This window comes from Panthera onca, chromosome C1 (genome assembly GCF_046562875.1).
Source record: "Panthera onca isolate mPanOnc1 chromosome C1, mPanOnc1 haplotype 2, whole genome shotgun sequence".
Lineage (NCBI taxonomy): Eukaryota > Metazoa > Chordata > Mammalia > Carnivora > Felidae > Panthera > Panthera onca.
Genome location: NC_138346.1, coordinates 153,441,305 through 153,463,796, shown reverse-complemented (window position 1 = coordinate 153,463,796; position 22,492 = coordinate 153,441,305). Strand labels below are relative to the sequence as shown.

The 22,492-nt window shown below is 38.4% G+C and overlaps 1 protein-coding gene and 1 long non-coding RNA gene across 11 annotated transcripts in view; one reads left to right on the top strand and one right to left on the bottom strand.

The window, feature by feature from the left end:
• LOC144617236 (uncharacterized) overlaps window positions 1-22,492 on the bottom strand; it is a 94,479-nt gene that overhangs the window by 52,877 nt on the left and 19,110 nt on the right. Inside the window, exon 1 of one of the 3 annotated variants that reach the window (XR_013557535.1) lies at window positions 10,335-10,562. The exons of 1 other annotated variant lie outside the window; for it this stretch is intronic. This is a non-coding gene — a long non-coding RNA (uncharacterized LOC144617236). Of the gene's footprint in view, window positions 1-10,334; window positions 10,563-22,492 lie in introns of those variants that run through there. One more of the 3 variants, XR_013557537.2, reaches the window with a different exon arrangement.
• ADGRL2 (adhesion G protein-coupled receptor L2) overlaps window positions 10,069-22,492 on the top strand; it is a 625,339-nt gene continuing 612,915 nt past the window's right edge. For 2 of the 8 annotated variants that reach the window (XM_060625624.3, XM_060625646.3), the window contains exon 1: window positions 10,069-10,353. The gene's annotated coding sequence lies outside the window, so the exon portion shown is untranslated. The remainder of the gene's footprint in view (window positions 10,354-22,492) is intronic. The other 6 variants (XM_060625647.3, XM_060625649.3, XM_060625635.3 and 3 more) reach the window with 4 other exon arrangements.

The window sequence follows — 22,492 nt, the reverse complement described above, 5'->3', positions numbered from 1 at the left end:
CCCAGCCTAATTTTGCAGACCAAGATGTTTGGGCAGTCCTGGTATGCCAGGGATAAGCAGTTGAGGATTTTTATCTGAACCAAACCCAAATTCCAGCCCTAATTAAAATACCACAACATTGTTAACTCCTTGACTATGTTAGACATTGGTTTAGTTGAACTAATTCCACTTCTGGAATACAGCCTCTCATTTACCTTCCTGCTGATTGCTTATATTTTCATTTCAGCTCCCCATTGTTTTTCAAAGGATAGCAGTATTGTCCCAGTTTTTGTTGCTATGCAAACATCTCTAGAGTTACATAAAGAAAGCAAAATTACTAAAGACAGATAATACAGGTATGGTAACAGAAACTTCTGGAACCTTCTGTCTTCTCCATTTTTCTTCCTCTGATGACAAGATGGTGCAAAAGATGTCTTGTGACATTTTATTTATATTCTCCTACACATTTTGAAGAAAGGAATACTGAATATATATATGTGTGTGTGTGTATATATATACATACATATATATACACACACACACATATATATATACACACACATATATACATATTTATATATATAACAATTCAAATGTTGGAATTTAAGTTCATAGTCCCCTATGTAGGAAGCATGAACAGGCAAGATGAGTGCAAACTCTTTCTGTGTTTATACAACCAAGTATATATGTAATTGATGCATAGAAACTACCGTTCCGTAAGAATATGCCCTAAATTCTTTGAAATCCCATCAAAGAAAATCAGCAAAGGACACATGTTCTCTGTCCCTCGTCCCAAGACTGCTTCACGTAAGTATTCATCTTTTGATCCTGTTCCCTTCAAACCTTCTTTAAGCCCCTCAATTTTAACTTGCATTACCTGTTGTTAGCACCGCTGCTATACCCTCATTACTATTTCGCTGGGAGTTCTGGAACCTGGTATGAAGTCAAATATAAAGTGACAAGTGAAAACCAAAGGGTTTCGAAGTACAAATTGTATATGATCGTCTTGCCATAACAGAATAGTGTCATTGTCCTGCAAAATTAGAGATTCTATGCTCTTCTACTTCAGAGAATTAGCAGTATGAATGCTATTCGACAGCTAATGGGACTTCTAGAGAGATTTGGAAATGTTCCCCAGAAGTAGCAGAAGTAGGGTGTTCTTGGATTCCCCATATACTTTTCTCAACACATAAACATATCATTTATTAAGCTGAGAAATTGTTCACTGGCCACTTCCCCTAAGTGCTGGGCAAAAAGCAATGAGAGAAGTTCAAAAAATGTCTCTCTTGTGGAGCTCACATTCTAGTTGGGAAGATAGTTAACAAACAAATGAGTAAGTACAATGTATATTAGCTCAGAGGATGGCAAGAGCTGTAGGGAGAAGTAAGGCAGGAAAGGAGGACAGGACTGAGCTGGGAGTGGGAACGTTAGGCAGTAAATGGAATTTTAATAGAGTGACCAGGGAAGCCCTCACTACATAAAAGACATTTCATAAAAATCTTGAGTCATGCAGGCAAGGTATCTGGGGAAGGGCATGCTAGATAGAGGGGACAACGAATCAAAGGACTTGAAAAGGGTGCCTGCTTTGTGTGTTGGAGGCACAGCAAGAAGGCCAGAGGTCCAAGTGAAGAAGGTAGGGAGAAAGTGTAGGATATGATGTCAGAAAGGTCAGAAGGAGGGGGAAAGAGTCCAGGCAGGGGCTTGTTGGTCAGTGCAAGGACTTTGGCAGTTATGTTTTAACCTGAATGACACATGAAGCCTTTGGAGGTGTGTCAGTTTCCTAGGACTACCTTAGCAAATGACCACAAACCAAGTGGCTTAAAACAAGGGATATTTATTCTTTCTTTTCTATCAGTTATGGAGGTCAAAAGTCCAAAATCAAGGTATTGGCAGGACCATGCCACCTCCAGAAATTCTATAGGAGACTCCTTCCTTGCCTCTTCCTGCCTTTGGTGGCTCTAGGTGTTCCTTAGCTTGGGACTATATCAACAGGATCTCTGCCTCACTGTTCATGTGATCATCTCTGAGCCACTATTTCTGAAAGAGACAGAGAGAGCAAACAGAGAAGCAGGGGAGGGACAGAGAGAGAGGGAAAGATGATCCGAAGCAGGCTGTGCACTGACAGTAGAGGGCCCAATGAGGGGCTCAAACTCACTAACTGTGAGATCATGACCTGAGCCAAAACTGGATGCTTAACTGACTGAGCCAGCCAGGCACCCCACATCTCAATATCTTTAACTTAATTATATCTAGACAATTCTGTTTGTTTGTTTGTTTGTTTGTTTGTTTTTTCCAGTAAAATCACATTCACAGGCTCTGGACATTAGTGTGTGATCACATCTTCTTTGAGTCCACATTCAATCTGTTACATGGAGTTCTGAGGAGAGAAGCAGCAAGATCGGACTTGTGTTTGAGCAGGTTCATTCCAGTTCCTGTGGTGGAAATGGACTATAGGGAAGCAGGACAACTGTCCAAGGGACTCCAACAGACCGTAGAACACAAAGCAATAATTTGGGTGTGTACGTGACCTGTACCCGAGCAGTAGTAATGGAGGTGGTGAAAAGGGGTTGGATTCTAGACACATTTTAAAAGTAGAGGACAGAATTACAAAAGATTTTAGGTGAAATGTAAAAGAAAAGGTAGAGTCAAGGGTGAATCCAAGGTTTAGGGGCTTAAATATTTGTGAGTTACTTTTGATGTATATGGTAGGAATGCCTCCTTTTCTATAAAGCTCGTATATTTGGGGTATTAAGGTCATTAGCTTGCCGCTAGTCTTCGCCCAGCGGGTCTCACGATGGATGTCATTTCCCTCCAACAGCTTTCTCTGACTTCAGTAGATTAGATCAATATGTCTCTATGCTCTGCACCCTAAGGTCAAGGTCATCCCTATTATACCCTTTTGGGTTGTTTTTTTTGTTTTTGTTTTTGGTTTTTTTTGGTCATTTGTTTTAGTTTGCTTTTGCAAACTACCCCAGAAATTAGTGTCTTAAAACAAACAAAAACATGTCTCTAGCTCATGGTTTTGCAGATTGACAATTGGCTTCTCTTGACTGTGCTGCTGGTCTGGTCTGGGCCATGGACTTCTTGCTCTGGTCTGGACTTGATCTGGCATCTGCAATTATCTAGTGGGTCAGCAGCAGCTGCCTGATTCACAATGGCCTCAGGTGAGATGGCTATGATGGCTGAGGTCTCTCTATGTCTCTCATCCCCCACAGGATGGCCTGAGTTTGTTTAGAGCAGTCAAAGTGTTCCAAGAGTGTAAGAGCAGAAGCTTCAAGACCTCTGGAAGCCTATGTTCAGAACTGGCACAATTTCTCCTCTGTTATTAGTCAAAGCAAGTCACAAAACCAGTCCAGAATCAAAGGATGAGGAGCTGGAATCTATCTATCTATAGGAGAAGTTACCAAGTATTGTTGTGATTTTGCAATCTATAGCATCATTTAATATAATTGCTTATTTTTGTGTCTGTCTTCTCTGCTAACCACCCCATAAGCAGGGACAAAGGTTCTCCTGTTCACTACTGTATCCTGAAACAATAGACATTGAATACACATTTGTTTTTTAAAGAAATGAATGAGTGAAAGAATCAGGCAGTAGATGAACTGAAATGCAAGTCAGTCTGCAAATGTCATGATCACTTGATCTATCTCCATTCTCTTGAATCTGCATCAGAATCTTCATGTTTGGGGTGCCTGGGTGGCTCAGTTGGTAGGCTCAGGTCATGATCTCATGGTCCGTGGATTCAAGTCCACATTGGCTCTGTGTGACAGCTCAGAGCCTGGAGCCTGTTTCAGATTCTGTGTTTCCCTCTCTCTCTACCCCTTCCATGCTCATGCTCTGTCTCTCTATCTCTCAAAAATAAATAAAAACATTAAAAATTTTTTGAAAAGAAGAATCTTCATATACTCAATATCTGTAACCTGTATTTGCAGGTAAGGTAAATTATTGCTTCAAATAAAAAATCTGAATGAATGTGGACATTTGCAAGAAATGGTCAAAATAAGTATTTCTAAGAATTGTTTAAACATAAATATTTGGAATAACTTCTTAAGGCAGCTAGATATTCATTGGTTTTATGTTAGCCTAGAATAATAAATTATTTTAGATTTTTTTGGAATAGTTGTATTTGTATATGCAAGTTAACAATATACTTACATCTTGAGTTTGTAGCAGGTGTTATACAGACCCATTTTTCTTCAAGGTTTAGAGGTCAGGTAACTCTCTTTTTTGCATGAATCACATGGGTCTCCTTTGGAATGCCTTGCAGAAACTAGTCTTTTGAAAGTATTCTTTTGTTTTTCACTGATGTTCATCTTAAAATCTAAAATTCAAAGGATTCATTAATGTTGATATGCCTTCCTTGTTAAACAATGCTATTGTCTGGGAAACTCCAAGTGTTTTACAAATGGAATACAGAAGCAAGTTGTTATCCTTTTTGCAGAGGAAACTTATAAGTGCCTTGGTGACAGAGATAAGAACCAAAATTAAAATCTCAGTGCTCAATCATTTTCACTAATGACATCATTTCCAAAGCCCCATCTATTTTTCTGTTGTTACTCCATGCATCAGGAAGAATTATTGAAGGAGAGCAGATTATGCCACCCCCAAATATTTCTTGGCATGAGGATTACTTTGGGCTAAAGGCAATCAAACCCAGGAAGAGCTCTTTACTCCAACTGCCTAAATTTACACTGGAGAAGGGCCTGTGCCAGGAAAGAGCCATCACCAGAGACACCTTTTTACCTAAGAAACTTGTCATTGTAACAGGGCAACCTTTGCTCTCCAAATGTCTCCTCTTCCTTCCTCTGGCCTTCCTTCTCTTTGTAGTCCCAAGCCCATACCCCTTATATCAGGGGGTTGTATAAGCTTCAATCGCCTGACTGCCTTTAGGACTCACATTTTTATGGGGCTCCCATATGTAGGAAATTAAATTTGGTTAATCTGCCTTGTAACAATTTAATTATTGGACCATCCAAAGAACCTAGAAGAGAAAAAGGGAAAGATTTTCCTCCCCTCCCCTACCTACCAGTTAACTCCTTTTAGACTCTCTTTCATGGTTCAAACCATCATTGATACGAACTTCTTTCGGCACTAAACCTGAATGTCTTCCAGAGCCTTATTGATCTAAGGACATCAACATGTTGTTTGTGCTGATTGTCTGTCTGCTGCAGTTAGTCTAATGAGTCTATTGGACTGTTCAATTCTGTGCTTGGTAGTGTGCTTGTGTTTTGTACTCCCTACATCAGAGATGTGGAAACACGGTAGTAATCTGAGAAGCCATTCAGTGAGAGCAGCTCCCAGAGAACCTTTAGCTCTCCAAAGACTCTTCTTTTTTTTTTTTCAAGAACAAAAACTTTTGGGAAGTAAAAACACGGTGATGAGCTTTCTAGGAGTCCTATCGATAAATGAAGACTTAAGAGTTCGGTTCCTTAGAAATTGGAGGGAAGGCATCAGAAAGAAGAAAGAAAAGTGGGCTCTGTATCGAGTAAATAGATTGTTGACCATTAGGAACTTGCGTCTGCTTGGAAGCAAGCGCTGAGAGGAGTTAGGGGTCTAAGACTTCTGTGAGGAGTCCAAGCCTATGAAAGTCAAATGCTGGGAGAGGCAGGGTTGGGCAGGGAAAGCATCCAAGGTGTCCTGCCCTGGGCAACACAGACAGGCCTTAAAAGCCCCCATTATGCTTAGTCATTGTCTAAGAGGAGGCTGAAGATGGCAATTGTGACAGTGCTGCTGGCTGGTGGCTGTCACTTCCCTTCGTCTCTTCGTGCAGAACCCCGAGGTTTTCCTAGAAGGGAGATACATATGGTGCACCTTCTTGGCTGCCAAAGAACTGGAAGTTCTCTTAAAATATTGGGGACTAAATGCTGGGCTAACCCAAACCCTGTCACCCCCACTGGGCAGGAGGCAGGCAGTGGGAAGAAGGCAATCGAAAGATAATTCAAAAGAATCCTAATGTATTCAGTCATTCTGTTAATCAGCATAATTTTTTAATCATTGCGGTTTGCGTGCCCTTTTTGGAGGTTTTACTTGTCATTGTGTTTATGGGAAATTGACAGTTATTAATTGTTTTCAAGCTTGAACCAGTCCTTATTAGAATTCAAATATATTTCCCACTACTGGGTCCAATATCTATGTAATCATTTATCTTACAGTGAATTTTACTGTAAGTGTAATATTTACAAGAAGCAATTTGTCATTCTTGGGTTAAGTATAGAAACTTCGATATTTTCTTGGATAAATGTGTCAAAATAACTAAGATTCAAGCAACAGAAGAGAACAGGAAGCTTATAATACAGCATTTTGTATTAGAGCTGGGAGGTTTGCTATCTGGTTTGAGTCCGTTATCGTTATTGTTTTTATAAATATGATTTTCCAATTATTAACCATCATTAGTATTAATGGCATTAATGCTGGTAATCTGTCTCGCTAAGGATTTCAAAGTGCTGTATTTTTTTATATGCTAAATGAGTTCCAGGGCTCCAGCAGTGATTCCCACCCTGATTTGCTACATCCCAAAGTCTCCAAACACAATTAATTTTAATTCATAGATGAATATGCCATTCAGCACTTTCGGTTAGGGAATGGGGTGGCAGAAACTCACAAACAATTTTGGAATATTTCAGCCCCCTAAAGACTTAAATCTCCAATCCAATCTTTGGCAACTACATCCTCCTTTTCTCGGCCCGGGGATAGCACTCCTTGTCATTTAAACATTGCCCTATGTTTGTGTCCCCAGGGCTGGGGAGCCCGGATGAATGCTTGGGCAAGGAGTGCAGAGGCAGAGGGCGATGAAGATCTGAGGCTGACGCCCAGAGGTACACAGGATCTGTGGAGCTTGTGTCCCACGTCTTCCTTCCGTGAGCTGCTCCTCAGTTCTTTCTAACATTCTAGTCGCATCTTTCCCCATTTCCCACTCCTCCTGTGCTCTGAACATACTCAACTGATGGTCTCAGCCGGTTGTCTCTCTCATGCCGCCCCACCTCTGTACCCATGTTCACTCCACCTGGCGCACACCCGCAGCCTCGCCAGCTTCCCTTACGTGTCCATCAGGGCCCACTCTGCCTTCAAGAGTCACACCCGGCATCGCCTCGTTTGTAAAGGCCTTCTCAATTACTCCAGCTGTGCTTTGCCTTCCTTGCCCTCTTTCCTCTGTACCCTTTTCCTTTGGACAGATGTCCAAAACCAGACTCAATCTGTTTACACACTTGTGTCCATCATCCCCAACAGAAACGAGAACAAGCATCATCTATTTTGAAATGAGTAGCCCTAGGTTCTTGCCCACAAAGCGCTTGGTGAATGTCTGTTGAATGAATGAATGAAGCCTTATTCCTTGTTCCAGTGCACCAGGGGCAAGCACCTGCGCATTGCTCTCTGAGTGCCTGCCACAGGATCTCTCACATACTGGAAAATCCAAGTGCACGCAAGTGCTGTGTATAGTCATCTCCACACACTGTCTGGTGTATCCCAAACGAGCTTTCTTTCCACCGTCATTGAAATCTGGCTTTCCCTTGGCATTGCTGGCCTTCCTCTAGTTACTGGAAGAAAGTATTTCGGATAGAATAATTAAAACAACTATGAATTCCTGTGTTACTCTAAGTGTAAACTTGTTAATGTGTGAATGCTGCCAATAGTATGTGCATTGAAAAAAAGAATGGGAAGCCAGTAAAACATAGAAATAAACTTCTAATGGTGGCATTTCAGGAAATAGGAGAGGACAGATGGGAAGATATTTCTGGACAAGGAGCTTCTGGATGCCCTTCACTTTGTACCACACAAGCCATTTCCTGTTCCTGTACAGAAGGTTGGATCTGCTTGCTACAACACTCTCTAGCTCTCCTGAGAATAGTACTTCTATTTCTGTCTTTTATAAAAAGGTAGAAGCACTAGCCCTTCTGGTTGTCAGAGACCAGGAAGGAGCCTTCCTCATGTAATGGCAAGAAAAACCAAGAACAAAGAAGTCATCTTTTTTTTTTCCCTGCATCCAATAGAAACCATAATAACACTTCCCAGTTCAGAGAGAGACAATCAAGTTCAATGGAAACAGGTTTATAATAATTAAACAAGAAAAGCTTATACTGATTAGGTATTTACCCAGTTGCTCTGCTGAGCCCTTTCTTCTATTCCTTACATCAACTGTATAATAAAAGTCATTTTTTATCTCCATTTTGCACACAAGTTCAGCAATTCGTCCATGGACACAAAGCTGAAAATTGCCTGAGTCAGCACTGGTGCCTAGAAAGTTGTGACTCAAATCCTCTGGAAGCTATCCCCTGGTATGAGGAAGGGGACACCTAATTAAACTTACATGTCAATATACAACCTAGCACTACCTGAACTGTCATTATAGTCCCATATATGACAAGACATTTACATTATGTTTATTTCACCTCCTTTTATTTCATGAAGGTACGGAAGACGTTACAGTTTATGGGTCCATTTTTTACTTCAAACAACAGATATAGAGAATATAAGTTCTTTACTATTATTTCCAATATATTTTCACACACATTTATGAAAGATCTAAAATATGTAAAGGACGCTTTCAAAATATTTGGGGAGAGATTTTAAAAGAGAGTATTTGGTCCCTGACTCCAAAGAGTTTTACAATCTGAAAAGTCACATTAAGACCTCAATAACATTCCAACTCCAGTCTGTGTGCAAACTGTGTCCAAATTGATATCAGAAACCTGAGAACTCACCCGTCCCCTCAGAGAGCAATCAGACCATTGGATGTCAGAGACATAAAATAACTATTGTCTTCACCCTGTTACTTTCAAGCAATTGTTTCCTAAACACTGTTATAGTCACTAAATCTGCACACTTCAGAAATTCCAGATCTTCACTAGATCTCATGAAAATGTGTGTTGGCATTTTCCTTTAGATTTCCTTTAAAGTATTACTTCTGTCCATCAAGTCAGAGTTCCTGTAAGTGTGGTGTGTTGAAATTCTTTCTCTTTCCTGACAGGATGCGGATTCCCAAAAGCAGCAAACATCTGACTGGTCTCCTTACTACTCTCTGCAAATATCCCACACATGTGTATGTTGAGAGTTTTAATGTCATTTGTTGAAATATATTTAACCAATGTCATTTGGTTCACACCAAGTTAATAATGGCTTCCCCAAGGCTATGATCAATTCAGTCAACCAGCTGGTTTGACTGATTTTTCCTTTGAATTGACCTAATTGCCTGGCTGTTTGGGCATCCGCAGACACCTTTACACAAAGAGAAGGCAGGCTTCCCGTTAACTTGCTAAATGAGGGTTATTCTTTTCTCCTGAGATCTGCCACGACTTACTGAGTGACTGTTGGCAAGAGTTACAATCATATTGTGCTCCCTCTTTCTCATTTTAAAAATGGGAATAAGAATATATAAAGCTCTGATGATACTAAAGGGAAAGGCAAGTAATCACTGTATGTTTAAAGACACATCTGCATTGTAGTGAAAGAAAGATTTCTTCTCTTCTGAAATGCCAGCAAAAGACAACATGAAGTGGGGAAAGAACCCAATTAGCAGCCTAAGGAGATTACAAAACAACACATTTCCTTTCAGTTGTATATTTGGGTCCTTTCGAGGAATTAATTAATTAATTAATGCTGTTTTCTTTTTGCACTGCAATATACACCACTACCTCTTTAAAAGTTAACAGGGATTAATTCTCTTTCAAAATAAATATTCTACTTAACAAATTGTCCACGTTCCTTCACTGGCACGTTCGTCAATCAAGTCACAGCTCTGCTCTCATTCAAAACTCCGAGTTTTATCCAAATGTGTTTACCTGGCAACTAATAAGAGATTTTCTGCCTACCCTCTAAAATCCTGATGACAAAACAGAAGGACTCATAACACGTTCACAAAAATCGGATCAGCCGGAGCATCAGCTAATCTGGGTATATTTTTCCCTCTGATTAACCAGTTCTTAATGACAACATTTCTTATCTTACAACTGTGACATGAAGAGGGAGCTGTAGCTCTTCTGAGACACAGTTCTGCAAGAACCAGCTTATACACGCTCTCCGATCTCGTGTCTGTTTCTCTTTCTCTCTCTCCCTCTCTTGCGCTGTCCCTCATTCATTCACTCTTCCATCTTTTTGCCATTGTGCCAGCTCAATTTAAATGTATCTGCTCTGTATCTGTTCAAGTGGAGATAATCCATGCAAATCAGGAGCAGTGGTTCTCAGTGCTTGGTTCACAGAGAGGACTCAGCTTGAGGAGGTCACTCGCTCCCAGCCGCTCCTCCCATTATATTTTTCCCCTTATTGCAGAACTGCTGTATGTATACAGTGACTGAAAGGACTCAATTTACTGCAACTGCTGCCTGGCTTTACTCACAACTTTTTTTTATAAAGGAACTTACCTCCATCTGTCTTTTCAAGGTAGGAAGTCTGATTCTTCTAAAGACGTGTGTAATGCCTCCACTGTCTGCTCATTATCAAATGTCACTTGAATGCTTTATATTGTTGCTGGCATTAGGCACAAATGCTGCTGATTCCAGGTGCCTCACGCTTTTGTTACTTAACCGAATAGGTACAATTGTTTAAGTGTCGGGTGTTGTAATGTTTATTTTCCCTGCAGCCAGCTTCAGGTTTACAATGTCAGAAAGATTACAGTGCCCACTCTCTAATCTAGAAATACAATCCTCTATCAAGTTTTCCCTCTTAAAAAAAAAAATAGTCTCTCAGTATGCTTTAACTTATCATGCATCCTGGCCAAAGCATAGTCAAGTGTAGAATTCAATTGTGGTAATTTTTGCTTTTTAACCTGGAACCAACCTGCAGCATTTTCTGGGAAAAAGAACTAACTGTTGAAATGTTTTTAACAACAGCAAGAGAAGGATAGATCTTACCTCATTCTGCTGCAAAGCAAGAAGCTGAGGGCCTTATTGCTAACAGGCCTGTCAAATAGATTTATTCTTCACAATTTACAAATTGTTACTAGGCTATGCAGAAGTATTATAATTAGTTAGGATTCAGTTACTGTGATTGTACAGGCGATTATTTATTGTTTTGAGGTTGAAATTAGATTATAAAAAAGTTTAATGTTGCAAGCCTAACAAAAAAGCTTATGTTTGTATAACACTGTTTGATGTCATTTTTTAAGACTGATTTTGATAGCCAAATGGTTACGTTTAGATTAAAAATGCACGTAAGAGGCTAACAGATTTGACAATATACATGCTGATTTATGAAGGCAATTTCTGGGCTTACATTACTTCATATGTGTTTCCTTGAAGTTACTCGTAATAATACTTTAATCATTCCTTCATCATTTCAATCTTAAAACATACTACATGTCATAAAATCATAGACTCAAAAATCTCTTTTTGATTAGTACAAATATAATTATAACATTCCAGTTACAATTTAGTTTTCAATAATGTAATATGTCTTTGAACGCCCTCCTTATTAATATAATTTTACATTTATTACCTTATTTTTCTACGAAGCTTTGACTTGTAGCTACGACAAGACTATTTAATCTCTTGTATGGCATAGAATTGAACATAAACAGTAAACAAAGTTGACAGTCCTGAAAAGAAGAAAAAATGATCCTCTGGTATACTGAATAGTTCTGATGACATAAATCTTAGATTTCATCTTCCAGGTAGATACTTGTAGTTAGTGGAGTTCAAGGGAAAAAATTTATTATCCACATAAAATATCTCAGTGCCAGAAATGTGCAGTTCTTTTTCTTTTTGATACAGACTCCTCTACTGAAAAAAAAAATGCACTCTGATTTTTGAGTACAGTACAAGGCATGAAGCCCTGTCATTGTTAGCATAAAGAAGACATCTACACAAGTATTACTGTGCAGAGGGCAATCTTTCTGTCTCTGGCATTTGTTAGGTTACTGTACATAGAATTTAACAGATGAATATGTTCTGCTTCGTGGCATTTTAGTGATCCTATTGGTATGCAGGCTAGTCTGCTAGGATAGCAACAGAAAAAAAAAAAAAAAAGGATATATGTTTTATAGCAGTGGGTAATAAAAGCCCTACGCAGTGAGAGAAGAAGAATTGGACTCCTTTTTCATGCAGTAATTAGAATTTCCTTAAAACTCTTTGAAATACTGAGTGGTAAAGTAAACTGAGGCTTCCCAGGAAGGGCTAATTGAATGCATCTATTCGAATCATGTAGTTGCCCATGAATATCTTCTTCCCAGACACTGTCTCACTGGAGGATTCCATTCACATCTTCAGTATTACAGGGAAAGAAATGGATTCCTCACTAATGGTAGAGGATGATTCTTTCATATTTAAAACGAGTTTGAGAAGGGCACCCGACACAGGAAAACCTTAACAGATGGAAAGGTGTGTGAGATCGCCTGGTTGTGGGAACTTCACACTAGTGCGAAACCGAAGGATGCCCTTTCAGAACAAAGGAACGCCATGCAGTACTCTGTCAGCAGTCAAGCTGAGGATAGATATAAAAAGTGGCCAGGGAGATCTTTTGGGGAGAGGGAAAATGCAAACTACTAGGCATTCCCTTTTCAGCCAAATTACCAGCAGCTGATAGGTATGACGGCATTTCCCCCACGGAATATCAACCCATCATTTCACAGTTATTTCAAAATCACATATCTTATAGACTTTCCCATTTGTTTGTCAACCTCCTAGGAAACTCTCCGAAGACCCAATAACCTGTATGCCTTGAGTTAGCTTTTACTGTGCATCCTAAATAAAATGGTCACAGCCTTTAACTCTGGGTTTCTTTTGCTTCATCTGTAAACTTGCCATTCCTCTAGTAACTCATTCAAGCAACTGTTCAAGATAAGTTACATTTTATTCCATTTTAGTGTGCCTTGCAGCAGAATCTATAGAACTGGTAACCCTTGTAGCTGTATATAATACCATGTTGTTATTCCCACCTGGCTCTTTTCTGCTGGTTTTACTGAGCGCAGTTAAAAAGATAAATTATCATCTTAAAGGGATGCCATGGAGGGTGTTAATAAGTTCTCTAACTTCAGGAGTGTTCAGAGGTGCCAGAGAAACTTGCATCCCTGCTTGAGGGAAAATGATGTGCTTCATCAGCAGACATTCAATGCCTATATCATCTGTAGACATGCAAAATTTCTCAAGAAGGCTTGTAGCATGCCATACATGTTTTCTAAATCTTGAAACTTATTGCTGTGTGTGGCGTGATCATAATTTTAAGTGAAAACTCAGCAGATACTAATTGGTTTATCTGTATTAATTTAATCTGCACGACACTGTGAGGTCTAGAGAACCATCATCTTCATTTCGCAGATCAAGACATCAAGGTATAGGGAGGTCCGGTAAGTTAGTCAAGGCTGCACAGTTGTCGTAGGACTGGGATTTGAATCCATTTATTCGGATACTGGCTTCAAAACATCACACAACAATGCCTCCCTGGCTAACAAGCTCAGATGACTGTACGTAATAAGGATACTCCCCACCAGTAGCCAAAGTGTTTGTATTTACCCATCTGTGGTCTTGATTGACACGTCCGATTCTGATTTTTCAACTCGCATCATAGCTCTTTACTTTGTCTGTAGTACCATTGTAGCAGAGGGTTTTTTTCTTTTGTTTTGTTTTTGTTCCTTAGGTGTTTCATTTAATGCATGCCAAGAACCCTATAGAACATTTGCCACTTACCTCAAGGAGTTAAGAACTAAATCAGGTCTGTGATTGACTGACTTGTCTACTGACAGCCTTAGAAGCGCTGCCCCCACCTTTACTTTTTATTTTATTTATTTTTTCTGTCTAAAGAACAAGATTGACGTCTCTTTATACGTTTGGAATTCTTCAGTGGTGTAAAGTGCTTGGTAAGGATGGAAATTAACCTGAGGCTTTATCTAACTACCTTTCCTTGCAACTCCATTGAAGTTCTGGTAACAATTAAAATTTTCATGCAAACAACTGTTCCCATCAGAAAAAAATACATTCTTCTGTCTTGTCATATTATTCTTCAAAATCTCCTGGGTAGTGAAAGGAAGCCTTCTCCCTTGCCTTTCTTTCTATTGGGTGCATGTGAATGAAAATTTCCCAAGTTGAAATGTACCAGCACATTAGAAAAGCAGAGAAAGAAAACAAATGGAAAAAATGCTGAAGTGAAAATGCATCTTTAAACGGTCGGACTCTGAAACACTGAAATAGTTATCTGTCCTTGTGTTAGAAGGTGTCACCTCCTTAAGGAGAAATGAGCAAGAACAGGCCCATACAGGGGAGCATTTGTGGCTTTACTTCTGTCTGTTTATTTGGGATAGCTTGAACTGTCTCCCACTGTTTTTCTGTGTGGTGTGAAAAGATGAACTATTATACATGTAACTCACAGGAATCCGACTCAAAGACTGTGTTCATTTGACCTTCGAATATCCAGTATGTAATGTAAACAAAAGTCTGAACAGCACCAACACATAATCAAGTGGCAGAAATGTGGGGAACATGGGTCAGTAGCAATTGAGCAAACTACACATTTCTCTAGTAACGAATGAAAAACAATTTTGATGCCATTCTGTGATACCAGCATTCTTTTTAGATCTTATTTGAAGTATCAGGCAGATGGACTGCCCTATATATCCAGAACCCCTATCTGCTGTCAGGCAGAAAGGCTGAGAACCTATCTTTAAAGTTATTTTAATATATCAGTTTTGCCCAAATTAGCTAAGTTCAACATCGACCATTGGTACGGGAAAGGTTGGGAATTAATTTAAATTTGAGCTTACCCTCCCATCATCTCTTGCTGAGTGAGTTCCTTAGCCTGTGAGACATTCCTTTCAGATTTGATTTCTCCATTACTTGGATGATATTCCTACTTTGAAAGAAAAAGAGGGGGCAGGAGGAGAACAGAACTTGGTGGCTATGAGCTATGTGTTGATATAAACAAAGAAGTTAAAACTGACCTAAAACCATTTGAAGAAAGTGTCCCTTGTTGCTAAATTCTTCAGCGTCATAATTCAATTTCCTATCTAAAAAGATGTCACTTTTCTGAAATTAAAAATAAAATCCAAAGATTTTGCTCACTGTGGAAAGCTTGTGATATGAGCAAAAAATACTCAGATAAATTAATCCTCAAATGTGTTAACTGGACAGTTAGCCACATATCCAAGCTCAAAAACAAAACTTCATGGGCGAATAAGATCTATAGTTTGGAAAACAAAGCCAACACCTGTAAAAAGCCTTAAACTAGGATTGGAAAGTCTGTTTGCTTACAGCTGCTGTTACATACATTACTTTTCTATCAATCTTCTTCCAGAAATATTAATTAAGTGCCCTTCCCACAGTCCCTGAGACCTCTTCTTTGTATCGTCACAGCACCTACTGTATACATCACACAAGTCAGCCTCTGCGTTCTTTCTCATATTTCCCTGGTTGTTTATGGGTCATACTCTTATATGCTGAGTAGCTTATAAACTACTTAAGGGTAAAAATCATATGTATTCTGTGTCCTTTGTAGAACGTGGCTCAGTGTGAGGGCCAGAGAGTAGTCTTGATTAATATTTGAATGATAGATTGAATTTTTTAATATCTAGTTAGCTTAGGATATATATATATATATATATATATATATATATATATATATATATATGTATGTATAAATTTGTCTCAAGGGCAAGACAAGGAACATCTATCCATTCAAAACATTTCTTAAGACTTTGCTATATTCCAGACACTGGACCCATGCTGTGACTGCATATGACAGTTTACATGTGCTCAGGTTTAAAGAATAGCTACTGGAAAAGAGTTTATTTCAGTAGATAAAAATTATATCTATATCTATACATACATGATATATACGGCATATATATATATATATATATATATATATATATATATATATATGATTTCTAAGTTTGGAACTTAAAGGTGAAGGCAAATGATGGGAGAAGTAAGGTGAAAGGTGAAAGCAGGAGACAAATGAAAAAGACAAAGAGAAATAGGGCAAAAGATGGTGAAAGAATCAGGAAGGGAGACATGTCTTGATCCATGAGGAGGGAAGGGTTTTGAAGATTTTAAAGAATTCAGACCTTGACGTTTCTCATGGACGACAGTTTACAGCTTTGTAATTCCTATCGCTAAATGTCCATACACTATAAGAGGACTAGAAAAAAGTAATTAATCTCAAAGAGAAATTATTCACTGACCTGAAGTTTTGTCTCCCTCCGAATGATATACTAAGCGGGGTTGGGGTCCTAAGTAAGTATGAAAGCAAAGAAGATATAAGGTGGGTTTTAAGGCAAACTGCAAAACAGTCAATCCAATAAGAAATCCCACACAGAGAGTTGACAACCATAAATCAAATTCTGGAAGGAATTTGGCAAAATCCGGTATTACTCAGGCAGACAGACATCAACATCTAAGCAGGGTGAGGACGGAGCCTGTCAGAGGAGTGGGCAGCTTCAAAGGTGCGATTGTCAGCCAGCATGCTCCTGGAAAAAGGCTGGAATTCGTGGATTTAGACATAGGTTTCAGGAAGCAGTGCCGCCGGAAGTGAAACAGGAGAAGCAGTTTGGGGTTCACCAACCTGCGGAGAAAGCAGGTTCCCCGTCTATCCGCTTCTGGGTCCCAGAACGCAGGGGAAATAAAAATCTCCCAGTTCTTCAGAAGATTCTCTGTGAAGGCTCTAACCACATGGCCGCCCCTCCTCACTGACCCGGGTACTCTGGACTCATGCTACTGGGCATGTGGTGGTCTCAGCACTTGGTCATTTCATTTTTCTGCTCTTAGCCTTGGAGATGGTAAAGACTATTTGTGAGCTTCTTCTGTTAGCAAATGAAAAGCCATTGCATGCTGGCCGCCGGGATTTTGTTGGATTCGGTAAAGGTGACTGTACATGCGTTTTTCTAATTAATGAAGAAGATAGAGGACCACATTTTAGAGTCAACATCCTTATTGGAAGACAAAAAACAAAAGCATTTAAAATCTTGTGAACTGAATTTAGAGAGGAAGCGTAATGAAACAGAAAGAGCACTAGCTTCAGACAGACAGTCCTAGGTTGGAACCCCAGCGATTGGCAATAGTATTTAATTTCTCTAAGTTACAGCTTCCTTATCTGTAAACTAGAAATTTAAAAAAAAAAATGCACTTTAATGTTTCTCAGTTTTATAGTAAAAAAACTAAATAATATCTGCTATATACCCCAAACAATGCTGAGCTTATGGAAGACTTTTGACAAGACTTCCCCATATTCGGTTTGTTTTCTGCCCAAAATCAAATTTACATTACCTTGGATCCCTCCCATGGACATAAGCATTTGGATGTTTAATGGCTTAATTTTAATCTGTAGCTGAAAAAAAAAAGAAAAGAGATTCATGGGACAGCAAAGCACTGATACTGTTACTAACATAGTATCTGAAGATCATGATACTTAAAATTCTCAGGTCTTGTCTTATGGCAGTGAGGCCAGTCATAACCATGAATAGCAAATGCTCAAAGAAAGATGCTTCTTATGCTAGGGGTTATATCTGTAATTTTGATTAAAATTAATATTTTCGCCTACTTCTGCTTCTCAGGTCCTGACAATATCCTTAAGGCCTGATGCCTAATGACCAACATGTGTTAATTTCTACAGCTTTTTAAGTGGCCGGCAGGTCAATGCTCCCAGGCATTTCTGTAATTGGCACTCGCAGCAAAGTTTGCTGAATTCCTTCTGAGTAGGTTCTGTGCGTCACTCTGAATTTCCAATACCAACATTCAAAAGCCAGATTGAGAACTTTTGGAAGGATTGACTAGGGATTAGTCTAATATAAAATCCCTCCTAAGAGGACTCCGATTTTTAGCTCTTTGTGTGTGCGTGTGAGATGTGCAGAGAGCCCACGTCAGAAAAAAAAGAATAGAAAAAGCACGGGGACATGAGAAAATCAGGAGGACGTTTCACAGCTTTGTAGGATTTTCCGATTTCTTTGGAAACTATGTAAATGAATTCCTTAAACACAGACTGTCATTGATTTTTCCTGATGTTCATTGATCCCCTCGTCATTGCTTCATGTATGTGTTCTCCCAAAACATCTAGTATCGATATTTCTCTCCCTCAACTCTGTCCCAATCCATTATAAGTATATCATTAAAACCTGTTTAATTTCCTATGAAAGATTGTATTAAGTGCACTTTTAGTGTAATTATGTCAATAGTGGAAGATAAACACGTATTAGGCAGTGCAAAATGCTGATTATCTGTCAAGGTAAATCTGTTTATTTGAGATATAGCAATCTGACAACCCCCTGGTGTTAGCCGGGAAAGTACATTCTTGTTCCAGGTACAGTTTGGTGGGGTTTGACAGCAAAATGCTCTCCATGGCCTCCTGCTGTGGCATAAGCTTCATTGTATGTAAACCCATATACATGTGTATCTGTGTAATAAAATGCAGACATGTGGATCATGTGTTTTAGGCATATGCGATATGCTTACATTCTGGTGTTTTTGTACATGTAGAAAACAAAAATGTAAATTGACAAGTTCAAGAGAGGGGAGAGTGGGTTACAGGATTAGCCTGCGTTTTAGTTTGTGTCCAGGACAGGGTTTGCCCTCATTCGTGTTGGCTCAGAACCGTTTGCATTAATCCCCAGAATAAAGGAAAGAGCCGGTGCAAAGAAGGGGAATCAAGGAAATAGGTCTGGTACAGGATGTTGACCAATTCTCGATGCACACATGCTTCTTTTATTCTTTTCACTTTTATCCTTGAGGTAGTAGTTTCTAAATATATCCTACAAATGCCACTGACTGCCAGCTGCTATTGGGCACAAAGTTTTTGTTTAATGAGATGAAACAGTACGAGGAAGTCAACGTGCCGCACATGACACGTCTGAATTTCACCAGGTTTTTGTGCAGCAGAAAATGAATCGAAATGAAAATGGATTGAATATTCAGGCACGGTGTGCCGACCCCTCCGAAAAATAATTCTGTCTGACTTTATTACATGTGATCATTTCCTGAATGCCACAGAATGCTGAGTAGAATAATAAAAATTGATATGTATATTGACATTTTAGTTTTCTAAATAGAAGCTGAGAAAATATAAACAGCATTTTGGTCTTTGCAACTCTTCTGACCAATCATTCATATGCTGACTAATTCACTTAACTCTCAAATACCTCATTCGTCCTTAATATAAATGTCTTCTGAAATAATTTCTCCCCTGTAGATTATGCACACCTTCAGTTTGATTCAGAATTTACATGTGTAGTTTGCATATTTTTGCATCAGAGTGTCTGCTTTAAATTAGATAAAGGTCACTGTCATTCATAATCAAGAAGAAGGTGGATTAAAGGTCACAATTCAATAAAAAAAATCTGATTAGATGTAGAGGTTTGTTCATGTGATTCAATATCATTGGCTAAGTGGAAATCATGAGTCAACAAATTAACCTCAGTATAATGGGCGACTTGCTTCACTGTGATCGAAAATATTCACAGATTTTTACCCCCCAATGTCTAACTTGTTTTTCTCTGCGTAGCAGTGACAGTTCCTTCTGTTACTACTTTTACCATTAGGTGTCTTTTATAATGTCATTTGGTTTTAGGAGTGACATAAATGACAATTTTATCTCCAAAATAAAGTAGTACATTATAATGAATTAATAATAGACAGCTGTGGATTAGGAAGTCCCTGAGGACCTATGGTTACTCTACCATTTTTCCCCGAGCTAGTTCCTCGTTCTTCCACTCTTTTTAAAAGATGGAGCTGTCACAGCACATTTCTTCTCTTACATAACTATTTTATACCTCTCACAGAACACTTAAGAGTCCCTCTAAACCCTTCCACATCTTGACATCTACTCGGTGTTTCTGTCTGTGATTAGAATGGATATGTATAAAATAAGTGTAGCCAGGGGCAGACAATTAGGCTTTGTCAATTTGGTGAACCTTTTAAGGTAGTTTGACAATGACTTGAATAAATGGAAAGTAGTTGAGAACAAACAAATGCTAAGATGCAGGTAGATATTTGTTTGGCCCATAAATCAATCTGAATACTTGAAGGAGGAAAAATTGGTAGACTTTTCATATATGTTTAGAAATTTGACATTGAGTACTGAGGTGTTAACATCAACGCTTAGTGTAACAGAACTTACTACCAAAACGTGAAGAGTCTGAATTGATCATCTTAAAATATTTCTTTCTCTTTTTGCCTGTGCTCTTGACTTAAGAGGAAATCTTAATCCCCCTCCCTTATTTGTCTACTCCATTTGCTATATTGGCATCTTAACAGAAGATCATACATCAAAAAAAAAAAAAAAAAGGAAGAAGAAGAAGAAGAAAGAAAGATAGACAAGGAGACACCACCTCTTTAAAGCACATTGTTTATTTTTCCAAGGAAAATCAAACATTTTTATAGGAACTATAAAGGTTAAATGGCTTAAGCAGATTATAATTAGTTAATTTTGTTAAACATATATTGGATCAATTTTACATTATTTTAATTACCTTTTGGAACAAATGGTTTGGTGAACAAATTCACTTGATGTTCAGGATCAAACAAAATTACCTTTCCTCTGGGTAGGCTTAAGTTTCACAAAATGATTTGGAAATGACCTCCTTTGCTTTCATCTAAAAATATCTTTGGATTTAGAAAATGATTAAAGTTGGATATATTGTGTTTTAAGCCAATCAAATTTTATCATTTTCATGGCTTATTCTTTCTTTAAAGAGGAGTGTAATCAAACTTCACTAAACAGATGTTCACCCTTTAAGGAGACTCTTGTAATTCATGTAGTATCATGGTATCTGTAGAGTTGATTCAACTCTTATTTATGCCAGAATACATATAATGTATTCTGGTAAGTATATTCAGTTGTTTCTTTTTTCTGATAAGATATAAGAATGAAAGCTAGATAGTCATTAAAAATCAGGGCCAAATCAGAAATGCTCCAATTTATGTCTCTGTAGTGTACGTATGTGTATATACCTACACTCATACCTAGAAATAGTCAGTCCCTAAATTGTAAATACTAGGTCCCAGGTTGTTGAGTAGTAAATAAGAAAACCAGATAACTGTCTCTCACCCACCCTAATTTAGGGCATCTAGAGAGCAAATTGGGAAAATGCAAATATGATTTGCGCTTTTTCTGTCAGTGTGGATTAGCAAGTTCATCTAGTGCCCAAAGATAGTTATCTCTCTTTTTGCTTACAGAAGGAGTTCTCCATGAGGGATGATTTTACTTCCCAAGAGACATTTGGTACTGTCTGGAGACATGTTTCTTTGGGGTTGGTGGAGAGAGGTGGATGTTGGTATTACTAACATCTAGCCGGGAGAGGTCAGGCATGCGGCTAAATGCACAGGATAGCCTTCCACAACAAAAGATTATCCTGTCCCAAATGTCAATAGCCTTGAGGATGAAAAGCCCTTTCTTGTAAGGAAGAGGGAGATGTTTCTTCATTATGTTTCTCAACTCTATAGTATCTCATTTCCCATACCCCAACACTACATCATCCTGACCTGCATCTGGCTAACTTCTCTTCATCCCTCAGAACCCTCGGGTCAGTCACTGCATTCTGATAAGCTCTGCTGGTTTGTCATCTGATTATGATTACATTCCTTTGTGTCATCACACTGCTATATCCCTCTAAACTTGATTAATATGCTTTTCTGTATCCCATCCTCGACTATAAATCTCTTGAAAATTACACTGTTTTTTATTGCTAACATCCAGCATGGTTTGTGGAAGGAACATAACTGTCCTATTAGACTTGTTGTTGTATGAAATTAAGCTTATCTCTAGAAACAATACTGTATAGGGCCTTTGGGTTTAGCTTAAATAGCACCAAAGATACTATTTCAGGAGTTGTGGATTAAATATATAAATTGTAGTTGCTGGCTTAAAAGCATAACTCTTTTTTAAAAATATCTTGCCTGTGTAATTATTCATATTATATCCAGCTATATATAGCTGGATGTGTTTTAAAACACAATCATGTATGTATGAAACATGGCATGGTTGCAAGTATAAATATTTTTTTCAATAAGGGATACATTTTAATGAAGGCACTCCAATACACTATCATATATATACACGTATGTAAGTGAAGCACACTTGTAAATTCCCTTTAGTAAATTTCCCAAGCTCTAATGACTATTTGTACTTAATATGCCAAATACTATACTTGCAATAAAATAGGGAAGACCGCTGTCCATATCTAAATAACATGGATGCTTTTCCTTCACCGTTCTGTCTTATGTTTTTGTCTTGATCTCTGTGTTTTGCGTTATAAACATGGTCAATAACAGTATCAAATTATAAAGATACATCTGTGCAAGTGAATATTAAGTGATCGGTTAACATTGATTAACATTAATCAATGAGAATCCAGAACTACCTTTACATCAATTGTTACATCTTTCAAAAGTAATATTGATAACTCTGCATTTGGCAATCCTGTGCACTTTTATTATTTCACAAAGAGAAAAAGAGTGAAGTCAAAATCTAGCAATTCTCTGATTAATAAATGTCAGCCCAAGCAGCTAATTTGGATACGTTACAAAAAATCTACTTTCATAGAGCTTAAAGATTAAGAGCCTTTAGACCCAGAAAGATTTATGTTCCATTTCTGGCTCTGCCATGT